At 39.1% G+C, this 12,025-nt stretch overlaps 1 protein-coding gene and 1 long non-coding RNA gene across 3 annotated transcripts in view; one reads left to right on the top strand and one right to left on the bottom strand.

The window, feature by feature from the left end:
- The window catches only part of LOC144329588 (uncharacterized), a 44,033-nt gene that overhangs the window by 13,541 nt on the left and 18,467 nt on the right, over positions 1–12,025 (top strand). The window lies entirely within an intron of this gene.
- The window catches only part of GLRA1 (glycine receptor alpha 1), a 103,957-nt gene that overhangs the window by 7,078 nt on the left and 84,854 nt on the right, over positions 1–12,025 (bottom strand). The window lies entirely within an intron of this gene.

A 12,025-nucleotide genomic window follows, 5' to 3' on the forward strand; every position in this document is an offset into this window, starting at 1 on the left:
AAAAGTGTTATTGAGATATAATTCACATACCATACAATTCTTACATTTAAAATGTACAGTTTAACGATTTTTAGAATATTCACACATGTGTGCAACCATCATCATCAGTCAATTTTAGAACGTTTTCATTACCTCAAAAATAAATCTGTTACCTTTTAGCTATCACCTCTCTATTCCCCTAACCATAAACAACCACTAATCCATATCTTATATGAATGAAATAATACAATATGTGGCCTTTTATGATCGGCCTCTTTCACTTAGCGTAATATTTTCAAGGTTCATTCACACTGTAACATGTATCAGTATTTCATTCCTTTTTATGGCTGAATAATACCCTGTTTTATGGATATACAACATTTTGTTTATCCGTTAATCAGTTAATGGATATTTAAGTTTTCTACTTTTTAGCTACTGTGAGTAATGCTGCTATAAACAACCAAGTACAAGTTTCTGCACTGACATGTATTTTCATTCCCCTTGGAGCTTTGTGGTGTTTTGCCATATTCCTATCCTAATCTATCCAGCTCCATGGTAGCCTTGAAAACCAACAGCTGTCTGGAAGCCATTGGATGGAGCAGAACACAGTTGGAGCTTCTTCAATGCCTCATTCCCAGAGAGTTATCATCGTTTGACATACCTCATGGTTCCCTCAAAAATGCCACTCATAAGGCTGTCTTTATTTGACCTGATTTGGAGCTGTCCCCATGTGAACAACCTTTTCTTTGAGGGCATTCATCAAAAGCAATCAACAGTAATTGCTACCTGAGGCAGTTGGGGCAAAATAATAATCAAAAAGCTGAAAAGGAAAAGCTGGGTAATGAGATGTTTATAGGGGGCTTTGGAAAGCTCTGACATATTCTTGGGAAACTGTGTGCAAACTTAGAGCTGTGTGCATTCCCGGGAAGACCTGAGATGGCTCTAGGCACTCACCTTTGGCTAACCTTGATAGTCTGAGCAAGCAGGAAGTGGAGCCTGAGTCAAAGTTGTAAACTGCCTTGCAGAATGTTTAAGATAGAGAGCCCCTTGGTGAAGGCTAGGAGACTTATAGGTTCCGGCCATTTAAGAAACCTTTGTCTGATTTTAAGCTGACTACCAACCTAACTGAGCAGAGACTTCAGTGGTCCTACAAAATAAATAATACAAACTTTACGGAATTAGTTCAGAAAAGTTACTGAATAGCAACAGCAACAAATCCTGAAGAGAGGGGAGAATTTGATTTTCAAAGTTGCCACATTATATTATTAAAATGTCTAAAATTGGTTGGCAAGATGGCCAAATAGGAACAGCTCTGGTCTGCAGCTCCCAGCAAGATCAATGCAGAAGGCGGGTGATTTCTGCATTTCCAACTGAGGTACCCAGCTTATCTCACTGGGACTGGTTAGACAGTGGGTGCAGCCCACAGAAGGTGAGCTGAAGCAGAGTAGGGTGTTGCCTCACCCAGGAAGCGCAAGGGGTTGGGGATTTCCCTCCCCTAGCCAAGGAAAGCCTTGAGGGACTGTGTCATGAGGGATGATGCACTCTGGCCCCAGATACTACTCTTTTCCCAGGGTCTTTGCAACCTGCAGACAAGGAGATTCCCTCGGGTGCCTATGCCACCAGGGCCCTGGTTTTCAAGCACAAAACTGGGCAGCCATTTGGACAGACACCGAGCTAGCTGCGGGAGTTTTTTTGTTTTTTTTTTTTCATACCCCAGTGGCACCTGGAACCCCAGCAAGACAGAACCGTTCACTCCCCTGGAAAGGAGGCTGAAGCCAGCGAGCCAAGTGGTTTAGCTCAGCAGATCCCATCCCCATGGAGCCCAGCAAGCTAAGATCCACTGGCTTGAAATTCTCGCTGCCAGCACAGCAGTCTGAAGTCGACCTGGAACCCTTGAGCTTGGTGAGGGGAGAAGTGTCCACCATTACTGAGGATTGAGTAGGTGGTTTTCCCCTCACAGTGTAAACAAAGCTGCCGGGAAGTTCGAACTGGGTGGAGCACACCACAGCTCAGCAAAGCCTCTGTAGCCAGGCTGCCTCTCTAGATCCCTCCTCTCTGGGCAGGGCATCTCTGAAAGAAAAGGAGCAGCCCCAGTCAGGGGCTTATAGATAAAACTACCATCTCCCTGGGACAAAGCACCTGGGGGGAAGGCGTAGCTGTGGGAGCAGCTTCAGCAGACTTAAACGTTCCTGCCTGCCAGTTCTGAAGAGAGTAGTGGATCTCCCAGCACAGCACTCGAGCTCTGCTAAGGGACAGACTGCCTCCTCAAGTGGGTCCCTGACCCCCATGCCTCCTGACAGAGAAACACCTCCCAGCAGGGGTTGAAAGACACCTCATAGAGGAGAGCTCCAGCTGGCATCTGGCAGCTGCCCCTCTGGGATGAAGTTTCCAGAGGAAGGAACAGGCAGCAATCTTTGCTGTTCTGCAGTCTCCACTGGTGATAACCAGGAAAACAGGGTCTGGAGTGGATCTCCAGCAAACTCCAGCAGACCTGCAGCTGAGGGGCCTGACTGTTAGAAGGAAAACTAACAAACAGAAAGGAATAGCATCAAAATCAACAGAAAGGACAGCCATACAGAAATCCCATCTGAAGGTCACCAGCATCAAAGACCAAAGGTAGATAAATCCACGAAGAAGAGGAAAAACCAGCACAAAAAGGCTGAAAATTCCAAAAACTGGAATGCCTTTTCTCCTCCAAAGGATCACAACTCCTTGCCAGCAAGGGAACAAAACTGGACAGAGAACGAGTTCGACAAAGTCACAGAAGTAGGCTTCAGAAGGTGGAGAATAACAAACTCCTCTGAGCTAAAGGAGCATGTTCTAATACAAGGCAAGGAAGCTAAGAACCTTGAAAAGAGGTTAGAAGAATTGCTAACTGGAATAACAAGTTTAGAGAAGAACATAAATGACCTGATGGAACTGAAAAACATAGCACGAGAACGTCGTGAAGCATACACAAGTATCAATAGCTGAATCGATCAAGTGGAAGAAAGGATATCAGAGATTGAAGATCAATTTAGTGAAACAAAGCATGAAGACAAGATTAGAGAAAAAAGAATGAAAAGGAACAAAGAAAACTTCCAAGAAATATGGGACTATGTGACAAGACCAAACCTACGTTCAATTGGTGTACCTGAAAGTGACAGAATGGAACCAAGTTGGAAAACACTCTTCAGGATATCCAGGAGAACTTCCCCAACCTAGCAAGACAGGCCAACATTCAAATTCAGGAAATACAGAGAACGCCACAAAGATACTCCTTGAGAAGAGCAACCCCAAGACACATAATTGTCAGATTCACAAAGGTTGAAATGAAGGAAAAAATGTTAGGGGCAGCCAGAGGGAAAGGTCGGGTTACCCACAAAGGGAAGCCCATCAGACTAACAGCAGATCTCTTGGCAGAAACCCTATAAGCCAGAAGAGACTGGGGGCCAATATTCAACAATCTTAAAGAAAAAAATTTTCAACCCAGAATTTCATATCCAGCCAAACTAAGCTTCATAAGCAAAGGAGAGCTTCATAAACAAAGGAGAACTAAAATCCTTTACAGACAAGCAAATGCTGAGAGATTTCATCTCCACCAGGCCTGTCGTACAAGAGCTCCTGAAGGAAGCACTAAACATGGAAAGGAACAGCTGGTACCAGCCACTGCAAAAACATACCAAATTGTAAAGACCATTTACACTATGAAGAAACCACATCAACTAACGGGAACAATAACCAGCTGGCATAATGACAGGATCAAATTCACACATAACAATGTTAATCTTAAATGTAAACAGGCTAAATGCCCCAGTTAAAAGACACAGACTGGCAAATTGGATAAAGAGTCAAGACTCAGCAGTGTGCTGTATTTAGAAGACCAGTCTCACGTGCAAAGACACACATAGGCTCAAAATAAAGGGATGGAGGAATGTGTGTGTGTGTGTGTGTGTGTGTGTGTGTATGTATAATATGTATATTTTTTATTGAGACAGAGTTCTGCTCTTGTTGCCCAAGGTGGAGTGCAATGGCACGATCTCAGCTCACCACATCCTCCGCCTCCTGGGTTCAAGCCATTCTCCTGCCTCAGCCTCCCAAGTAACTGGGATTACAGGCATGTGCCACCATGCACGGCTAATTTTGTATTTTTAGTAGAGATGGGGTTTCTTCAGGTTGGTCAGGCTGGTCTCCAACTCCTGACCTCAGGTGATCCACCTGCGTCCGCCTCCGAAAGTGCTGGGATTACAGGCATGAGCAATCGTGTCTGGCAGGATGGGGGGATATTTACCAAGGAAATGGAAAGCAAAAAAAACAAACAAACAAACAAAAAAACCGGGGTTGCAATCCTAGTTTCTGATAAAACAGACTTTAAACCAACAAAGATCAAAAAAGACAAAGAAGGGTATTACATAATGGTAAAGGGATCAATGCAACAAGAAGAGCTAACCTAAATATATATGCACCCCATACAGACCCAGATTCATAAGGCAAGTTCTTAGAGACCTACAAAGAGACATAGACTCCCAAACAATAATAGTGGGAGACTTTAGCACCCCACTGTCAATATTAGACAGATCAACGAGACAGAAATTGACAAGGATATTCAGGACGTGAACTCAGCTCTGGACCAAGCAGACCTAATAGAAATCTACAGAACTCTCCACCCAAAATCAACAAAATATATGTTCTTCTTAGCAACACATCACACTTATTCTAAAATTGACCACATAATTGGAAGTAAAACATTCCTGAGCAAATGCAAAATAATGGACATCATAACAAACAGTCTCTCAGACCACAGTGCAATCAAACTGGAACTCGGGATTAAGAAACTCACTCAAAACCACACAATTCCATGGAAACTAAACAACCTGCTCCTGAATAACTACTGGGTAAATAACAAAATTAAGGTAGAAATAAATAATTTATTTGAAACCAATGAGAACAAAGACACAACATACCAGAATCTCTGGGACACATCTAAAGCAGTGTTTAGAGGAAAATTTATAGCACTAAATGCCCACAGAAGAAAGCAGAAAAGATCTAAAATTGACACCCTAACATCAGAATTAAAAGAACTAGAAAAATAAGAGCAAACAAATTCAAAAGCTAGCAGAAGACAAGAAATAACTAAGATCAGAGCAAAACTGAAGGAGATAGAGACATGAAAAACCCTTCAAAAAATCAATGAATCCAGGGGCTGGCTTTTTGAAGATTAACAAAATATATAGACTGCTAGCCAGAATAATAAGAGAGAAGAATGAAATAGACACAATAAAAAGGATAAAGGGGATATCACCACTGATCCCACAGAAATACAAACTACCATCAGAGAATATTATAAACACCTGTATGCAAAAAACTAGAAGATCTAGAAGAAATGGATAAATTCCTGGACACATACACCGTCTCAAGACTAAACCAGGAAGAAGTTGAATCCTGGAACAGGCCAATAACAAGTTCTGAAATAGAGACAGTAATTAATAGCCTACCAACCATAAAAAGCCCAGGACCAGACGGATTCACAGCCAAATTCTACCAGAGGTACAAAGAGGAGCTGGTGCCATTCATCTGAAACTATTCCAAACAATAGAAAAGGAAGGACACCTCCCTAACTCATTTTATGAGGCCAGCATCATCCTGATACCAAAACTCATTTTACGAGGTCAATATCATCCTGATACCAAAACCTGGCAGAGACACAACAAAAAAAGAGAATTGCAGGCCAATATCCCTGATGAACATTGATGCGAAAATCCTCAATAAAATACTGGCAAACCAAATCCAGCAGCACATCAAAAAGCTTATCCATGACCATCAATTCAGCTTCATCCCTGGGATGCAAGGCTGGTTCAACATATGCAAATCAATAAACATAATCCATCACAAAAACAGAACCAATGACAAAAAACCATGATTAGCTCAATAGATGTAGAAAAAGCCTTCGATAATATTCAACGCCCCTTCATGCTAAAAACTCTCAATAAACTGGGTATTGATGGGATGCATCTCAAAATAATAAGAGCTACTTATGACAAACCTACAGCCAATATCATACGGAATGGGCAAAAGCTGGAAGCATTCCCCTGGAAAGCCAGCACAAGACAAGGTTGCCCTCTCTCACCACTCCTATTCAACATAGTATTGGAAGTGCTGGTCAGGGCAGTCAGGCAAGAGAAAGAAATAAAGCGTATTCAAATAGGAAGAGAGGAAGTCAAATTATCTCTGTTTGCAGATGACATGATTGTATATTTAGAAAACCCCATCGTCTCAGCCCCAAATCTCTTTAAGCTGATAAGCAACTTCAGCAAAGTCTCAGGATACAAAATCAATGTGCAAAAATCACAAGTATTCCTATACACCAATAATAGACAAACAGAGAAGACCCAAATAATGAGTGAACTCCCATTCACAACTGCTACAAAGAGAATAAAATACTTAAGAATACAACTTACAAGGGATGTGCAGGAACTCTTCAAGGAGAACTACAAACCACTGCTCAAGGAAATAAGAGAGGACACAAACAAATGGAAGAACATTCCATGCTCATGGATAGGAAGAATCAATATTGTGAAAATGGCTATACTTCCCAAAGTAATTTATAGATTCAGTGCTATCCCCATCAAGCTACCACTGACTTTCTTCACAGAAGTAGAAAAAAACTACTTCAAATTTCATATGTAACCAAACAAGAGCCCGCATAGCCAAGACAATCTTAAGCAAAAAGAACAAAGCTGGAGGCATCACACTACCAGACTTCAAGCTATACTACAAGGCTACAGTAACCAAAACAGCATGGTACTGGTACCAAAACTGATATATAGACCAACGGAACAGAACAGAGGCTTCAGAAATAATGCCATATATCTACAACCATCTGATCTTGACAAAAACAAGCAATGGGGAAAGGAGTCCCTATTTAATAAATGGTGTTGGGAAAACTGGCTAGCCATATGCAGAAAACTGAAACTGCACCCCTTCCTTACACCTTATACAAAAATTAAGATAGATTGAGTACTTAAATGTAAGACCTAAAACCAAAAAATCCCTAGAAGAAAACCTAGGCAATACCATTCAGGATATAGGCCTGAGCAAAGACTTCATGACTAAAACACCAAAAGCAATGGCAACAAAAGCCAAAATTGACAAGTGGGATCTAATTAAACTAAAGAGCTTCTGCACAGCAAAAAACCCCAAAAAATAAAACAAACAAACAAACAAAAAAACACAACAACAACAAAAACTATCATCAGAGTGAACAGGCAACCTACAGAATGGGAGAAAATTTTTGCAATCTTTCCATCTGACAAAGGGCTAATATCCAGAATCTATAAAGAACTTAAACAAATTTATAAGAAAAAGCAGCCCCATCGAAAAGTGGGTGAAGGATATGAACAGACACTTCTCAAAAGAAGACATTTATGTGGCCAACAAACATGAAAAAAAGCTCATCATCACTGGTCATTAGAGAAATGCAAATCAAAACCACAGTGAGACACCATGTCACACCAGTTAGAATGGCCATCATTAAAAAGTCAGGAAATAACGGATGCTGGAGAGGATGTGGAGAAATAGGAATGCTTTTACACTGTTGGTGAGAATGTAAATTAGTCCAACCATTGTGGAAGACTGTGTGGCAATTCCTCAAGGATCTAGAACTAGAATTTGACCAACAATCCCATTATTGGGTATATAGCCAAAGGATTATAAATCATTCTACTATAAAGACACATGTACGTGTATGTTTATTGCAGTACTGTTCACAATAGCAAAGCCTTGGAGCCAACCCAAATGTCCATCAATGATAGACTGGATAAAGAAAATGTGTCACATATACACTATGGAATATGATGCAGCCATAAAAAGGATGAGTTCATGTCCTTTGCAGGGACATGGACGAAACTGGAAACCATTATTCTCAACAAACTAACACAAGAACAGAAAATCAAACACTGCATGTTCTCACTTATAAGTGGGAGTTCAACAGTGAGAATACATGGACACAGGGCAGGGAACATCACACACTAGGGCCTATTGGGTGGTGGGGTGCTAGTGGAGGGATAGCATTAGGAGAAATACCTAACGTAGATGGGTTGATGGGTGCTGCAAACCACCATGACATGTGTATACCTATATAACAAACCTGCATGTTCTGCACATGTATCCCAGAACTTAAAAAAAAAAAATGTCCAGTTTTAACAAAAATTCTAAGACATGCAAAAAAGGGGAAAGTATGACTCATACATAGGGTGAAAAGTAGTCAAAAGAAGCTGCCCCTGAGGAAGCCCAGATGCTGGACTTAGTAGACAAAGACTTTAAATCAGTTATTTTAAGTATGTTCAACAAACTAAAGGAAACTATGTCTAAACAACTAAAGGAAAATATGAGAGCAGTGTCTCACAAATTATAGCATATTAGTAAAGAGAAATGATAGCCTGTAATCCCAGCATTTTGGGAGGCTGAGGCGGGTGTATCACCTCAGGTCAGGAGTTTGAGACCAGCCCGGCCAACATGGTGAAACCTCGTCTCTACTAAAAATACAAAAATTATCCAGGCATGGTGGTGGTTGCCTGTAATGCCAGCTTACTCGGGAGGCCGAGATTGGAGAATCACTTGAACACAGGAGGCAGAGGCTGCAGTGAGCTGAGATCGTATCACCACACTCTAGCCTGGGCAACAGTGCGAGAGTCCATCTCAAAAAAATAAATGATAAAATAGAAATTCTGGAGTTGAAAAGTAAAATAACTGAAATGAAAACTTCACGAGATGGAATCAACAGTAGATTTACGAAGACAGAAGAATCAGGAAGCTTAAAGAAGAATCAGTGAATTTTAGATTATATGGTCTGAGGAACAGAATGAAGTAAAATAAACAGCCCCAGAAACCTGTGGGAAACCATGTAATGCACCAACATAATGTTTAGTAGGAATCTGCAGTGGAGACAGGAAGAGAAAGAATATTTTAAAAAATAGTGCCTGAAAACTTAATCAAATGTGTTGAAAAATAGTAATCTATACATCTAAGCAGCACAGGGAACTCCAAGTAAGATAAAGAGATCCACACCTACACACATCCTCATCAAAATGTCAGAAGACAAGGTCAGAATCTTTTTTTTTTTTTTCCATATGGAGTCTCGCTCTGTCGCCCAAGCTAGAGTGCAATGGCTAGATCTCTTCTCACTGCAATCTCCACCTCCCAGGTTCAAGAAATTCTCCTGCAAAGGCAGAATCATAAAACAGCAAAAGAGAAGCAACTTCTTTTGTACAAGGGATTCTTGATTAACAGTTGTATTCTCATTAATACCATGGGGTACAGAAGACAGTGGGATAACATTTTCAAAGTGCTGAAAGGAAAAGACTGCCAATTTTTCTCAAGAATTCTGTATCCCTTAAAAAGGAAAAATATATTTTTAGGTAAACAAAAGCTGAACTACTTCCATTAGCAGATCTGTCCTACAAGAAATACTAAAGGACGTCCTTTAGGCTGAAATAAAAGGATGCTAGACCATAACTCAAATTCATATGAAGAAATAAGGAGTATTAGTAAAAGTAACTGCATAGGTAAATATTCAAGACAATATGAAAAAATGTAGTTTTTGTTTGTAACTTTTTTCTCCTATCTGATTTAAAGGACAACTGAGTAAAGCAATGATTATAAACCTGTGTTAATTCACATATAATGAAGATGTAATTTGTATGATAATAGTGTAAAGAAAGGGGGAGGTAATTGAGCTATATAGGAGCAAAGTTTTTTGTGTACTGTTATGAACTGAATGTTTGTGTGCCCCTAAAATTCATATGTTGATGTCCTTACCCCCAATATGACTGTATTTGGAGACAGGGCCTACGAGGAAGTGATTAGGTTAGAGTTAGGGTTAGGGTTAGGGTTAGATCTTAGAGGTGAGATCTTTAGGGTGAGATCTTACAGGTGGGGCCTTAATTCAGTAGAAATTAGAACTCTGTCTCTACCATGTTAGCACAAAGCAAGAAAGTGGTCATCTGCAAACCTGAAAGAGAACCTTCACTAGCAACTGAATTAGCTGCTACCTTGATTTTGGACTTCCCAGGTTTTAGAACTATGAGAAATAAATTTTTATTGTTTAAACCACCAAATCTGTGGCATTTGTTTTAGTAGTCCAAGTAAACTAAGACACTGTTGTGATTAAGTTAGTATTAATAATCTGAATTAGATGTTTCTGAAATAAGATGAAATTGTAATCCCCAGGGCAATCATGAAAAAAATAACTTAAAAAAAAAAAAAAAAGTAAAAGAAATGACCAGGGAATTAAGATGACACACTAGAAAATAGTGTTTTTTTGTTTGTTTGTTTGTTTGTTTGTTTTTTTGAGACAAGGTCTTGCTTTGTTACCCAGGCTGGAGTGCAGTGTTGCAAGCATAGCTCACTGCAGCCTCAATTTCCAAGGTTCAAGCAATCCTGCCACTTCAGCCTCCTAAGTAGCTAGGACTACAGCTGTATGCCATTCCATCCAGCTATTTTTTTAAAAGTATCTTTTGCAAAGATGGGGTTTCACCATGTTGGCCAGGCTAGTCTTGGACTCCTGAACTCAAGCAACCCAAAGTGCTGGGATTATAGGCATGAGCAACTGCACTCACAAAAATACATATTTAATGTAAAAAGGCAGTAACGGAGGAACAAAGACACAAAAAAGATAAGATATATATAGAAAACAACACAATGGCAGATGTAAATGATACTAAATTGCATTTTTTATTACATTAATTAAATTAAGTGGAAATAGGCTAAACAAACTAATTGAAAGAGATTGTCAGACTTGATTAAAAAATAAAATGCAACTACATACTGTCTATAAAAGACACACTTTAGATTCAAAGACACAACTAGGATAAAAGTAGAAGAATGGAAAAAAACGTACCATGTAAACACTAACCAAAAGAGGCCTGTAGGTGATTATACCAATATCAGAAAAAAAAAAAACCCACAAACAAACCAATCTTTAGGAAAAAAAATTGTTATTAAGAGATGAAGAGCATTTGATAATAAGAGAGTCAATACATCAAGAAATATAACAATTATAAACATCTATGCATCTAACAACAGAGTCCCAAAATGTATGAAGCAAAATTGCCTGAATTGAAGCGATAAATAGATAATTCAACAATAATACTTGGAGTCTTCAAAACCCTGCTTTTTATAATGAATAGAACAATTAGAAGATCGCCAAGGAAATGAAAACTTTAAATGACACTGTAAACCAGCTAGACCTAAGAAACACCTATAGAATACTCCACCCAATAACAGAAGAATATACATTCTTCTGAAGTGCACATGGAGTATTTTCAGAATAAACCATGTATTATGCATAGAACAAGTCTCAGACTTAAAATAGTTGAAATCATACCAAATATGTTTTCTGATTTCAATGAAATATTAAAAATAAATAACCAAAAGTAAGTTGGAAAACTCACAAAAATGAATTAATGCATCAAAGAATAAATAAAACATAAATTAAGGAATACTCTGAGATGAACTAAAAACACAACATACTAAAACTAATAAGATGCAGCTAAAATCATTTTTAGAGGGAAGTGTATAGCTGTAAACATCTGTTTTAAAGAGAAGAAAGGTCCCAGATCAATAACCTAACTTTGCACCTTAAGAAACTAGGAAGGCAAACTAAAGTCAAAGCAAGCAGAAGGAAGAAAATAATAAAGATTGGAATGGTAATAAGTAAAATAGTAGAAAAATAATAGAGAAAATCAGTGAAACCAAATGTTGATTCTTTGAAAAAATTAGCAAAATTGAATAATTTCTAACAATACCATTCAAGAAAAAAAATGAGAGAAGAATCAAATTACTAAAATAAAGAGTGAAAGAGGGGGCATTATCATTGACTTTACAGAAATAAAAAGGATTATAAGGGAATACTTTGAACAACTGTATGCCAATAAATTTGATAACCTAAATGAGGTGGTCAAATTTCTAAAAAGACACTGACTCAAAAAGAAATAGAGGCCAGGGATGGTGGCTCTTGCCTGTAATCCCAGCACTTTGGGAGGCCAAGATGGGTGGATCACCTGAGGTC

The sequence above is a fragment of the Macaca mulatta genome, chromosome 6 (genome assembly GCF_049350105.2).
Source record: "Macaca mulatta isolate MMU2019108-1 chromosome 6, T2T-MMU8v2.0, whole genome shotgun sequence".
NCBI lineage: Eukaryota > Metazoa > Chordata > Mammalia > Primates > Cercopithecidae > Macaca > Macaca mulatta.